The sequence below is a fragment of the Neomonachus schauinslandi genome, chromosome 10 (genome assembly GCF_002201575.2).
Source record: "Neomonachus schauinslandi chromosome 10, ASM220157v2, whole genome shotgun sequence".
Taxonomy (NCBI): Eukaryota; Metazoa; Chordata; class Mammalia; order Carnivora; family Phocidae; genus Neomonachus; species Neomonachus schauinslandi.
The window spans coordinates 121,385,079-121,400,034 of NC_058412.1; positions in this window are offsets into that span (position 1 = coordinate 121,385,079).

Genomic DNA, 14,956 nt, shown 5'->3' on the forward strand with positions numbered 1-14,956 from the left:
GGCTGCTACCACAGGCCGGCGAGACACGCTGGGCACCTGTGTGTGTCACTATTAACCGCCTTGGAGCTGGAGGCAGTCATTCTCTCCCAGGGAGATGTTTTCTGACTTGCATGCACAGATCCTCGGTCGAGTGTTACTTATATGAATGCAAAGGGATCCAGAAGTGTTGGAAATCAGACTGGTTGCGTAAGCGGCGGTATGCTCATGCACCTGAAGCTCATGCTGCTATCCGGCCTTCGGATTTCCAAATCACCCAAAGTGGGGTCATGGGGATGATAAACGTTAAGGGATAAAGCAGGATGTGAAATCAACTGTCACGTGTAAAATTACTCCAACTGTGTTTAAAATATACAAATACGGAAATGCGAATATTTAAAAAACATGGAAAGGAAGTGCACCAAAGAGAACATTAAATCCCCACTGTTCTTCTGCATGGGGCTTTATTTTTTTTCTCTATGCTCTTCCCTTTTTCTGTATTTTCTACAGAAAATAGGCACTACATACAAACTTACAATTTTCTTTCAATAAAAGAAGTCTAAAAACAAATAAAGATAGGAAGATTAGGGGAGGAGAGACGGCACTCAAACATGATAGGGCCGGAAACCTGTGTGAGGCAAACCTTTCCCCGCTCTTGCACCCTCAGAGCCAAAATTACAGGGACAGTTTTTTTCCCCTTAATTTCAAAAAATATTTGCTCCGATGTTTACAGAAATACAAGTGTTCTCAGCCCCAGCAAGCGTATGTCAGAGAAAGGGCCTCAAGAACCTGTGAGTGAATGGGCTCTCAAGAATTAGCAGTTGCCATGGCAATGTGTCCACCAACAATTTGTTAAGTACTTGAAATTTCTCCTCCACTATTGATCAGTAAATGGGTATTGGAATGGTCATGTAACTTATCACTGCTAGTTCTGTGTCCCTAACTCAGTGCCTGATCTGACTAAAAATGATCCCCAAATTGGGAAGCCTGGCTCTAGGCTGCATACTTGGAACCCATTCAAGAAAGCAGTCATCACTTGGGAAACGTCTACCCATAATCTCCCAGACTTGTTTCTAATCAACAGTGGAAACAGCGGGTGGAAAGGCCTGAGTGGTGCTTGTTGATGGTGAGGAAGCTGATCCTTGCCTCTGGAGCACCCAAAAGGCATCAGGGCAATAGAAAACCACCCACCTGCCCTCCGAGGCATCTCTCCCTGGGCCAACATCATCAGTAGCCCAGAGGGCCAGATCACTACCCCTGCAAGTCCACATTCCAGAAGTTGTGGGCCAAATTCTGTTCTCATCTGATGAAGTCATCCCTCTCAGGGAACCAAATACCTGCCCACCAACCAAGCATCTACTTATGCTGGAAGAGCCAGCCACAAAAAGGTCACTGTGGTCACATCCTTTACTAAACAAAACTCCCCCAAGAGCACCAGCAATGTGATGGGAAGCAGTGAAGTCCTGGTCCATCTGCCCTACCCTCCCAGATACCTGCTAGGACTTGCCTTCTCTCCTAGGAATCAGAGCTCACACACTGCAACCACAAATTTACCTTCTGGAAATAGCATGCTATCGCTGCCAAATAAGCTGATCTTAGGAGAATGGTTGTGACTCGTATCTAGAACACAGAAGCTTTTTTTTTTTTTCCCCCACTTCCTATTCTTTATGCCATTTGAACCAGCTCTCCCTCCACCAATCCCTTCCCACCTTAGCTACTACCACCGACCCTGGGAGTGCCCTCATGCAGACAGCCAAGCTCTCTGACCAGGAATGGGGTAAGGAGTCAGACGCGGAAGAGCACACCGCTGGGAACTGAATTGCATCCCTCTCCCCGAAATGGGTATGTTGAAGCCTGAACCCCCAGCATGACTGGACTCAAAGAAAGGACTCTTAAGAGGTTATGATGGTTAACTGAGGTGATAAGGGTGGGGCCCTGGTCCAACAGGACTAGTGTCCCATAAGAAGAGACACGGAAGAGTACTCAGTCATGGCCACCCCCCACTCCACTATGTGAGGACCCAGTGAGAAGGCAGCCACCTGCAAGTCAGGAAGAGAGCCCTCACCAGAAACCGACCCTTTTAGACCTTAATCTGGCACTTGCCGCCTCCAGAATTGTGAGGGCTAAAAAAGTCTGTCGTTTAAGCCCCCACCCCCCCCAGCATGGTATTTTGTTACACTACCCAAGCCAACTAAGACGAGCAGATTCCAAGAGGTGGGAGCCATTGCTTCCTAAAAGCGGAGGAATTACCAAGGTTCCTGAGAAAAGAAATGAAACCTGTATGTAGAGAGAGCGCAAGGAGACCATCCTGCTCAGAATGATGGAGAAGCTTCTACCAGAAGGGGCAGAACAGGCACTGAACAGGCTCCTGGAAGGGGAAAGGAGGGGGAGGGGGAGGGGGCGGGGGCACCACCATGGACATACCCCCCCCCCCCCCAGGGACCCTTCCATGCCGGGTGGGAATCAGCTGAGAAGCCACAGCATGGACACTCAATAAATCTTTGTGGAAGGAGCACCATGTTTCCCTTCTAATTAGAAACCAGGCATCCACTGAGATGACTCACAGCTATCTAGCAGGGAGAGGGTAGGAGCAGACAATAACCCAGTGCAGATGAGCCATGGCCTCAATGCATGGAGTGAAGATCACTTCCGGTAGCTTTCATCTTAGCTACACAGCACCAAAAACATCCTGTCAACATTTTTCCCTGATTGCATTCATCTCAATTCTCACTTGCACCATGGGAACTACGCAACAGCATCCTCCCGATCCCATGAATGGCACACACAGGGCTGGTTTGGGCCCAAGTTCCCCTGAGCCCATCCTTTCAGAGAGCAAGGAACCCAGGGCAGAGGCAAATCCAAGGACCGGGGCGGGGAGGGGCGGGGCGGGGGGGGGGCCTTTGAGAACACGGGACCAGTGAAAGCACCTGGAGCTGGGGAACGCAGGCCCACTCCCTAAAGTGCAGAAGGTGGAGGCCAGAACCAGCCTCAGGGACATGGGGGCCAGCCACACAAGGGTCCTGGACTGGGGGCAGCTCCGGGGAAGCAGCCAGCAACCCCCGCCCCAGGACACACATGTGCCTGGTCTGGACAAGGAGCCCAGGGCCTGGCTACAACGGAGGGAGGAGTGGGTGCAGGCCTCTCGTCTTCAGGAGGTGGCCAATGCACATCCCTGACAAATAGGTCAGAGAACTGAGAGGAGACGCAGACATAGAAACTCCAAAATTGAGAATGGGGCGGTATGGGAACGTCTGGCTGAGAAGGGAGGGAACCTCAGCATTACCCTGTTGAGCCAGGTGACCTCACTGGCCTTGGTTGCCCAGGACATTGCTAGTTTTAGCACTGAAAGTCATGCCTCCTGGCAAACCAGGACAGTCGGCCTCCCCACTGCCAGAACACCCTCTGACTGGGGCCCCGAGATGCCCTTGGAGATGGGCCTTGAAAATCTCATGTCTGCCCTAGACACTTAGATGATTTCCGAAAGGACTACTCCACCTGCATCACCTCCCCATCAGATGTCTACCACCATTTGGCGATGACCGTAGTTAATCCGAAAGGAGGGAAAAACAGAACAGCAAATAAGCATGGTTCAGAGTGACACAGAAACACACATCCTTGCTTCTGATCTCATCGGTCTATCTGCCCCCATTCTCACTTCTTCCAACCCCTCTTCCTCTGGAGTGAAGTGACAAGTGACCCTCCCAAACCCCAAATCTGCCTACGCCTCCCCTACGTGGGCTCCCTGTTGCCCTTAGAACTGAATCTGAACTTTGGCCTGGCCCTCAAGGCCTTCTGAGACCAGCCTCAGCAGTCCCTCTGGCCTCCTCCAGCCTTGCACATGTCCTCCTTGATGGCCCTCTCAATTCCCCAACCTGGCCACACTCACTCATACCTCCAGGCCTCTGCATAGGCTGCTCCTTCAACCTTCAATGCCCTAGGCTCCCCTAGATCCTTACCCCGCCACTTACCTACCCAAATTATTTGCCTACTCAGAAAGGCCTTTATTTATCCTTCCCTGTTCCCTGTGGGTAGGACCAATCACTTTATTTGGCCTCAAACAAAGCCCAAGCCCCCCATTCCCTGTATTAGGATTATGTTTACATGTGTTGTAACATGTACTATTCCATGGCCTGAGAACAGGATGGAGTCTTATTTAACTATATTTTTCCATCGTGAGTGTGGTTCTGGGCACAAAATAGGCATACAGGAGGTGTTTGCTGGCCTACTGATTGAGTGACTGACTGACTAAACTTAACTCCCCGCAAACCCTTCCATGTGAGACTATATTTTCCTCCAAGGTTTTAGCCATTACAAATGACAGACAAGATGCCTCTTTGAATTGCCAAATGCTTATCTCAAAACTTCCAGTTTCATCTAGCAGCACATGCCGCCAATGGGATGAGCCTCACAACGTGTCTGTCAAAGAGGCCTTCCTATTGTGGATTCACTTTAAAATGCAACTGCATGCCTTCCAGTTGGAAGAAGAATGCAGCTGCGTCTTCAACCTGTCCTCCAACATCGATCACAGGCCGGCTGAGGACATGTGACTGTGGTCTTCCCAACCCAACAAGATGGTTTTTCTCTGCCATAATACAAGCCCAGTGAGCCATACAATCATGGTGAATTCCCTATCAGTTCAACATCCTACACAATTTTTCAGAGAATATGATTCTATCTGAAAATAAGTGCAACAGTCTGGAACTCATTTTTCCCCAGGGCCTAACTTTCGGCTTCCTATAAATACCAGACGGCCTTCCGAGCAGTGACACATCCTCGGCATTATCAAACAAGCATCACTTACAACTCTGCCTTCAGCGGTGTCAGAGGTACTGAGAATTTACCCATCTTATTATGGCATTACTAACAGGGTCTCAGGCAGTTTCTGTTGGGCCTAAAGTTGTATCAAATACCAATGTCGGGAATGCCTCAGACTAAAGCAAATGTGTGTATGCGTGTGTGTGTGTGTGTGTGTGTGTGTGTCTTTGCGTTTGTGTAGCTGAGGAAGGAAATAGGAAGGAGGGTAAGGATCTAGGGGAGCCTAGGGCATTGAAGGTTGAAGGAGCAGCCTATGCAGAGGCCTGGAGGTATGAGTGAGTGTGGCTTATGAATCACACTTGACATTCCTCCAATAAAGGAATCCAGTTCCCAACAGATCAAGAAAAAACAAATGTGCCTTAGTTACACAGAAACTGTTATACTACTGTGTAACAAATTACCCCAAAACTTAGCAGTTTAAAGTAATATACATTTTTTTTTAAGATTTTATTTATTCATTCATGAGAGACAGAGAGAGAGAGGCAGAGGGAGAAGCAGGGTCCCAAGGAGCAGGGAGCCTGACGCGGGACCCGATCCCAGGACCCCGGGATCATGACCTGAGCTGAAGGCAGACGCCTAACCATCTGAGCCACCCAGGCGCCCCTAAAGTAATATACATTTCTTATCTCACAGTTTCCGTGTTTCAGGAATCTAATCACAGCTTAGATGGGGGTCCTCTACTTTAGCATCTCATATGCCTGCAGTCAAGATGTTGGCTGGAGCTGTGGTCTCATCTGAAGGCTTGGCCAGGGAAGGATCTGCTTCTGAGCTCACTCATGGCTGTTGGCAGGATTCAGTCTCCCAAGGGCTGCTGGACTGAGGTCTTAGTTCTTCATGCATCCGTGGTTGGAGGCCTCCCCTAGTTCCTTGCCCGTGGGCCTCTCTAGAGAAGATCTCACCAGTCAGCTTGCTTCAAAAGAGTAAGGAAGGGAGCAAGAAAAAGTGCCAGCAAAGAGAAAGTGCTACCAAGATGGAAGTTACAGTCTTTTTTAACCTATCTAAAGAAGTAACAGCCCATAACTTCTGCCTTATTTTATTCTTTAGAAGCAAGTCTCTAGGTCCAGCCCACACTGGAAGGAAAGGGGTTACACACAAAGGCATGAATGCAAAGAGACGAGGATTACTGAGAACCATGGTGAAGACTGCCTACCATAGAAATGCCCAAGGAAACCCCAGAAAAGTATCATCAGAGCCTCTTGTCTAAAACCTGCCACATAAGAGTATTTGGGAAACTCACTGATATATGTTTTAACAAATATTTACTGAGTACCCACTATGGACCAAGCAGTGCTCTCAATGGCAGGTGAATAAAACATTAAAAAATCTTCTTGCAGAGCTTATTTTCTAGTGGAAGGAGAAAGACAGTAAACAAGATAACTAACAGGTTAGATGGTGCTAACTGCTGTGAATCAAACAAAGCAGGGAAGGGAATGCCACAAAGGGGTGAGGGCTACAGGTTGAAATAAACAGCATGCAGGAAAGGCCCCAGTGAAAAGGTGACATCTGAGCAAAATCATGAAAAAGATCAGGAAACAAGCCACCTGGCTATCTGGGAGAAGAGCATTCCAGACAGAAGCTGCAGGTGCAAAGGTCCTGAGGCAGGAATATAAATCAGTGGGCTGCAGCGGCATAAATGAAACAGAATGAGAAAGAGTAGTAGGAATGACAGAAGAAAAGTGTGAGGGCCAGATCATGTGAAGCCTTGCTGGCATTTGTAAGAACTTTGGCTTTTATGCTGAATTAGATAAGGAGCTCCTGGAGAGCTTGGGACAGAGGAACAACAGAAAATGTTTTGTGGCTTAACAGACCTCCTTTGACTAGTGGGCAGAAACAAATTTTAGTTGAGTGGCAAGGGCAGAAAGAGAAGAAAATCAGTTAGGGCCTGCTGCTCTAGTCCACATGAGAGCTGATGACGGCCGATGACAGATTAGTACAGGGTGGTGACAACAGGGATGAGAAGGTTGGATTCTGAAGATTTTGGAAAGAGAAAAATCAGCAATAACTCTTAGGTTTTGGTCCTAATAACTAGAAGAATGGGACTGAATATTAAAGGAAGAGCAAGTTTAAAAGTGAAGGTCAGGGGGCACCTGGGTGGCTCAGTCGGTTGAGGGTCCAGCTCTTGGTTTTGGCTCAGGTTGTGATCTCAGGGTGGTAAGATCGAGCCCTGTGTTGGGCTCCGCGCTCAGCATGGAGTCTGAGATTCTTTCCCCCTCTCGTTCCCTCCCTCTCTGCTCCTCCCCCAACTCACACTAGCTCACTAAAATAAATAAATAAATAAAATCTTAAAAAAAAAAAAAAAGTAGTGGTAGCAGCAGCAGTGAAGGTCAGGAGCTCTATTTCGGATGTGAGAGAAAACAAGGGAGACCATGAGACCTGGAGTCCGAGGCCCTGAGCGTGAGGCTCAGCCCCATCTGCGTGACCCTGCATGGTTCACACAGCACACCTGGCCTCTAGGATCTCACCTTACCTGCAAAGGTCCAATCCCTCAGGAGTCGCACACTTAGCCAGCAGCCTGAACCCATGCAGCGGGACTGCCGGCTTTACATATTATGTGTGCGTATCATGCTCCTATATAAAAACTCACTGTCGGGGCGCCTGGGTGGCTCAGTTGGTTAAGCGACTGCCTTCGGCTCAGGTCATGATCCTGGAGTCCCGAGATCGAGTCCCGCATCTGGCTCCCTGCTCGGCAGGGAGCCTGCTTCTGCCTCTGACCCTCCCCCCTCTCATGTGCTCTCTCTCTCTCTCTCATTCTCTCTGTCTCAAATAAATAAATAAAATCTTTAAAAAAAAAAAAAAAAAACTCACTGTCTTACTGCACAGGTAAATGAACAAACTCTTGCAAGAAGATAGGTTACTGAAAGCAGCACACGATGTGCATCAACTGTGTGCGAGGCACCACCCCAGGCATTGTTCCTATGTTATCCACATGTATACACAGGCCCAGGGCTCACAGGCTTTCCGTGGCTCACAGGTTCCCTGTCAGTGGGCTGTGACCGTTTTTCCCACGTAGGTCTGTGTTTCTCTACATTAAGCTTCCCAGAAATGGGAGCCAAGTCTGGGAAGCTCTTTAGTACTGCAGTTACCATGAGCAACCCAGCCTCTGCTGGAGTACTTTCAGTGATGGGAACCTCACTACCCCATGAGGCAGCCCACGCCATCATTACAGCAAGTTGTTAGAAAGCCCTTCTCTATTATTATCAGCCAAAATCTGATCCTACAGTTTCTCTTCACTGGCCCCAGTTCACCTCCTGGAGCCACCAGAGAAAATTTCCTCTCCCTTCCAAATCACAAGCTTTCAGAGAGTTAAGAGCAACTCTGCAATCATCATTTGATGCCAACAATAATAGCTCCAGCTAAAAAGTCTGAATCACATTTTATGAATCACACTTGACAGAAGTGTTTTCACAAACATTCTCCATTTACCATCCTTAATGGCTAAAAATTAATTGTTACATATTATTTAACTATCAGTACCAAACAAGACAGGAATGGGAAAACCCTTGATAAAAATCTGTAAGGATTTCACTCTGTATTATTATTCCCATTCTGCAGATGAGCATGTTGAGGCTCAAAAAGGTTAAGCTACGTAAAGAGCGTATCTCAGTAACTAGTGTTAAAAGATAATTTTCAAAAAATGGTAAAATCATGACTCTCACATACAGAATGAACACGTGATGAGATTTTATCATGAATTTTTTTTTCTTTTAAATTCTTTTTCCTGTCATTAATTTTACTTTGTTCTATCACTTATCAATACAGATTATGAAGATACTGCAACTGGCTCAAAAGAAAACCCAAAGTACAGCCACATCCATAGATGAGAAATATTCACACGGATGTGCACACGGAGGTCAAAGTGGCTTTGGGGAGGTTGCGTGGGCCAGTGGAACCTCTGCCTGATACAACAGAACGTGCACTATCAGTTATTTAAAACTCACATATTATAAACTAGGCTCCATAAAATCAAAATCAGATGGCCTAGAGGGGTGTCCTCTAGAATCAAGAGCCCAGGCAATCATCATTTTCTACCCAAGCACAAATTTCCTCCCCATCCTAGCACAGCCAGGATCTGTGACCTTGGTTCTTTAGGACTCTTTCCACTTCCTCACAGTCCTCTCTAAGTAAAGCTGTTTCAAACATTCACTGACCCTGACTTTTCTGAAGCCCCAGCCATAAAATGGTTAGAACTTACATTGCTGGCAGGATATGAGAGAGGGAGCAGAAGGCTCTGAAGAAGAGAGTCCAGCAAGAACACTCAGTCTCTGACTCTGTGCATTTTTCCTGCAGCTTATTTCTCATGCAGTAACATGTGGTGCTGGGTGTTTGCAGCCTGCTCCCCTGCCCCCACGCTGCTCAGAGAGGCCTCCATTGTGCAGCCAAAGGAGGTGAGGAGGTTCTTCCTGGTTTGAGTTTTTCAGAAAGTCTATGGTGTTTTAATAGCCTCTTTGTTCGCTCTCTCACAGTAGTTCCTGTGTCTTAAGAAATTACAAATTTTCATTCTTCCTACTGCATTAGTTTGGGGGAAAAGAAAGATGCCAATTAAAAAATAAAGTTCTTACGTGTAAGAACAGCATTTATAATAACTTCACACAGGTCTAACCCACACTTACTGCTGGCAGTTTAAACAGAAGATTCCTTGAGAGGTGAGCAATAAAGAAGCCATTTAGTACTTGTTCTCCAGAGATGCTTTTATCAACTCGCTTGCCCCCACAATCATCGCTAGTTTCTGTAAAATCTATATAAAGAGAAGACACACCAAGCAGCTCTCACACATTTGCATGGGTCAGGCTTCTTATTAAATGACTTTTCCCCAAATGGCAATGCTGAGTGTACTCTGATGGCAAATGCTTAAATATTTCATCAATTTCAATGGGATGTCAATTTCTCCTGCCAGGCAAGGTGGCCTTCTGGGCTAATCTGGAGTGAAGGAGGGAACCAAGTCCACAGTAGAATGTGACTCTGAATAGAGAAGTGTTGCTCATTCCCACTCCTTCCATTTCAGCTCATGTTTCTGCCAACATTGGCTCAGAAACTGGACACGCTGGACACCCTCTTCTCCTTTTCTCCTCCCTTCCTTCTCGAGAACAGGGTCTGTCTTGTTCATCTCTCTATCTAGTGTCTAGCTCAGTACTCGGCCCAAAGTTGATGCTGAGACAATGGCTATTCATCAAACTGAACTAAATCCACCGATCAGATTTCTCATGCACTCATCAACTATTTCCTTGGCACTTACTATGAGCTACATTTTCAATGAAAAGTTGGGGCCATGGCAGGGAATCCGAGATGGTTTTGACTTTCAAAAGGCTACATTTTAGTAAGAGGAAGGTAATAAATGAGTAAATATTTCATTAATAAATAACATTTCATGTAGAAATAAGGGCTCTGGGGGAAAAAAAAAAAGAGAGAGAGAGTGACAGAGTCCTGGAAGGCAAGATAATTGACTTTACCTCCATCTCTGTCCAACAAAAGCTCACTGAGTAGCTTCTTACCTATTCAGGGAATACGTGTTGGACAGAGGGTTAAAGATAAAGTCAATTACCTCCCCTCTCAACCTCACTGCTCTCTCTCTCTGAAGACCAAAAAATAAGAATATACTAACATTTATTAAGTGTCTACCGTGTGTCAGCCATGGTGCCAAGACCTTAATATATAATAAGGTGACTTAGTCCCAAATATCATCTTCCCAGGGGATAGTACTTTTTACTTTAGGCCTACCAATGAGGAAGAGAGGCTCAAAGTCACTTGACTCAAAGTCAATACCTAGTTGACTGCTGTGACTTCCTAACCAGTCTCCAAGCTTCATGTTTGTATTCTCCAGTCCCTCCAAATCTTCATGAAACGCCCTGTGGTGATGTCACTCCCTGAGACAGCAGGGAAAGATTTAAACCTCACAGGCTACTCCCCTATGCCCTGCTTAGCTACGAACTCTTTGAGCTTAGAGAGGGAACTGTTAGCAATAACTCTCCTCCAAGTGGAAAATTATGCTGAAGTCGGAAAAGTCCACATGGCTATCATAAAGAGGAGACCACACGAGCCTGGGCATGACATACTCTAATAGCACTGCCTTCCTCAGCCCCCTGTACTTGGAATACTAAAAGGCACAATCCAGGGGATGCCCGAGAAGAGGCCACACCAAAGCAACCCTTCTTTACCACAGTGCAATTGAGAAGTCATCCTTCCCACCCAAACTGCAAAAGACAACTGTCTCCAAGGAATGGGGGCAGGAGCAAAGTGCCAAGCCCATGAGGAAGAACACTTGGGCTGCAGAAACACGGTGACCACGGGCGGAGTGAAATGCAGGCCACTCATGGGGAGCCACTCTCCTGAGAAGTCAATATACGGAGAACAAAGGTATGCTGGAGCACGAGCAGGTGCCCAGCTCCACGACATCCTGCAAACGGAAATGGGTAGGATATGTCCACGCTGGCTCCGGAGGGACAAGAGAGTAATGGGGGCATTCCGCAAATGAGAGGAAAATGGGTCATCTATCCACCCACCCCAGTCACAGCTCCCTAAGAAGAACACATACAAGCCGATGGAAGAACCCAGGTATGGTATTTCCTAGACAGGGTTATGTACTAAGTCTTCAAAGACAGCCCTGGAGAAGCCTTCCCTGACTGACCCCATCCAAAAACAGAACAGGTGGGCACCCTACTACGACTCTCTTCCCGGACTCTGCTTTCACACTCTTTCTCATTCTTAGACTTGTCTAAGCGTTTGCCTAAAACTGGCCTCCATGCAATACACTAAGGATGAAAGGTGAGCGGCGACCTTGTCTTGTTCTCCCTCCTGTCCTAGTACTCAGTACCTCCACTAGCTGTGGCTAAATGACCTTCAGCGAGTGGCCAACCCCCTTAAATCTCAGTGATTTTATCCCCAAAAAGGATACTGACCGCACCATCCTCACGAAGCTGATGGAGTGTTACAAGAGATAATATGCACAGAGCAGTTTGGTACTCACGGCATGTAAGAGGTGCTCATTAAGTGTCTGTTATTACTTTCCTACCTTGGCCAGGGGTCCATAAATGCTTGCTGAAAGGAGAACGACCTACATTAATTGCACATTAAACCCTGCAAAAGCGCTTTGACGCCCACAGACTTTAATATTTAGCATTTCCACTCTTCACGAGGAGGGCTCATGACTTGCCACTTGACATTTGTCCATGGCATGGATTTCAAACATCCATTTATTCACAACAAAACCCAGACAGGACTTGAGGGGGGAAAAAGGTTTTTCAACAATGCTTCACAGCTCAGCCAAGATTCCCATTCCAAGGACATGCAGGGAGAAGCTCAGGTGCCTAGGTGTCCAACAGGCTGCAGTTAGGAAAATGTCACAGTGTAGTAGGTGTCCCAAGACGTCCCCAGATACCCCCTGGGTATCAGCCCCGAGCAGTCAGATCAGAGCTCACCAGCTGCTGGAATGGATTCCACTAGTCCAAAGCCAGCCCTTTAGGGGATTTGCTTGTGGCCAGATCTGCACAGCCTTCAGGTTAGAAACGTTTCCCCAGTGCCTGGAGCTGAGCAGGCCTAGGGAAGCCTGGCCTCATGAGAAGGGCTACCTACTGAAGACCCAGCAACTCACTTTTCCTCTCCCAGGCACCAGGCACTGGACAGCAAGTCTCTCCTAGGGCACCCCTACTGACAAGTGGCTTCAGTTGTCTGGAATAATGCCCAATCAGAGGAAAAGGGAAACCCAACCACTGCCAGGACCAGAATCTTTCACTTCCCTGCTACTGCATCCCTACATTGCCTTCTTCGTGCACAAAGAATATGAAGCCAACTGATCAATCTCTCTCGATATATAACTCCCCACAGTAAACCTCCTTGAAATCTTTTACGTTCCCTCTGCTCCAGGAGAGGCTGGTCACAAGTAGAACTTCCTTCAGTAGGGTGAACTCATGGTTGAAGACAGCAGTCAGAATAAGGAGCCACTAATACCTTCCATACAGCTACGTGCACTAGCCCACCACTGCATAATGGAGACATCTAACAAATACAGGAGAGCAGAGAAGATGTCCATCTAGGATCTTGATGCTGGAGAACCCAAAAGAGCTTCCAGCTGGAATTTCTATCTTGCCAAGCAGACAAGAGAAGCGAGCTCTGATGCCCTCAGGCGGACGGACGCAAGAACCTGTAAGCTGCTCTTCCAACAGCACTCGTGAGCTCTGCACGCCATTCTCCCTCACAACAGCAGCGTGACCTCCTAAAACAGAACTCTGCTCCCACCACTGCACTGCACCAGCTTGGCCTCAAACTCCCAATAGAATCCACATTGCTGGAAATAGCCCCCCAGGTCCTAAGTGGGGACCACTCCCTTCTCCTCCAACCTCCTCTGGAGACTCATTCCTCAACCGCCATGCCCTGGCCTCACCAGTCTCCTTTCAGTTCCTCCATAAGGCAGAGCCTGTGCACCTACTATACACCCCCACCCCCCGGAAAGCTCCCCACTTTGCCTCTGCTGGCTCCCAGTTCAAACAGCATCTCCTCAGAGGAGCCTTTCCCAACCACCACCTACACAGGCCACACCTGGCTGTTTTCCACCTTAAGCACTTGTGTGTTTTCAGTCATAGCATTTACTATAATTTACTCTTATGTTGATCTTTGATGTCTTGTTTTCTCTCTCCACTAGCACAGAAGCTTTGTGAAGGCAGAGAATGTGCTCATCTTAGGCACTGTTTAGTCAGTCCCTGTGCCTGGAACACAGTGGGAGCTCAACTCCCTGAATGAATGAAGGAATGAATGAATGAATCCACTTCCCCATTTTATAGATGGAATGAATATTTGCCAGCATCATTTGTGGGCCAGACATTGTAGAAGGACCTGTGTATATCTCATATTACATATATATTATATATAGTACTTATACCGTATATAAATTTATACTTTATTATATACTATAAATATATTGTTACATATATTTATATGTTTATGTGATATATACATACTATTGATACAAATATAAGGTCACATATTTGTATCTGCCCGTCTAAGCTTCATAGGTTACTGTGGGAGAGGCATTACCATCACCATTCTGTAGATGAAGAAACTGGAGCACAGAGAGGTTAAATCATTCAACCAAGATCGCACAGCTGATGAATAACAGCTGTCTGACTTTTGTCACCACTCTCTATCCCTCACGGATAGTGTATCTCAGGTCTGGGACTCCACACAAGCACTGCACACCCCAAGGGGGAGCACAAGGGGGCTGTGGTAAGAAGAAAGGGCTGTTTTCTGCACCCCTGCATCTGCTGAGCCACTCGGGGGTCAAGGCCAGGGGGAAGGCTCACTCACACAGCCGCTGGCAGAACGCTCCCTCCGCTCCCTCCCCAGCTCTACTTTATATCCTGCAGAAAGCTGGCTACTGAGGAGGATTTAAACGCGTCTGCCAGAGCGTCTGCTACCTCTCCCGGGACTAATCTGTCGTGAAGCAGATGCAAAGCTTCATTTATCACTTCCAGTGGAACATGAAAGAGACAAAACCCCAGCAGACACTCCCTGCTGCCAGTGTCCAACAGGGCTGGGCCCCTGGTATCAGGGCTTCTGGGGGGCCAGCTCCCCTCAAAGAGAGCCTCTCTCCCCTGGTGCCCACCCGGGTGCCGCAGCATGGGGCAGACCCAGGGATCTGTGGTCCGAAGATGGGCCAGCTCAGCCTCTCTGTCCATAAAAAGTTATTTTCTTTCAAGGTGAAATTCACCTAACAAAAGTAATCATTTAAAACATACAATCCAGTGGCATTTTTTTTAGTACTTCTACAATATTATATAACCACCACCTGTATCTAGTTGCAAAACATGTTACCATTTCCAAAGAAGACCCCTCTACCCATTAAGCAGTCACTCCCCATCCCCCCTTCCCCAGGGTTAACCACTCATCTGTTTCCTGTCTCTAGGGATTTGCCCATCCTAGACATTTCACATAAATGGAATCTTGGGACCACGGTGTCTGACTTTCACTTAGCGTAATGCTGCAGAGGTTCATCCACGTCATGGCATGGATCAGTATGTCCACTGGGGATTGACCACTTGCCGGTTAGAGATGCCAAAGCCTTAGGTGAGGGGCACAAACAGAGAACCGGTCATCTCTCTATCTACCCAGGCCCACTAAGAAGGGGAAGAATCAGAATTCCACTCATCTGAAAAGTTTCCCCATCTGCAGGAGCCCT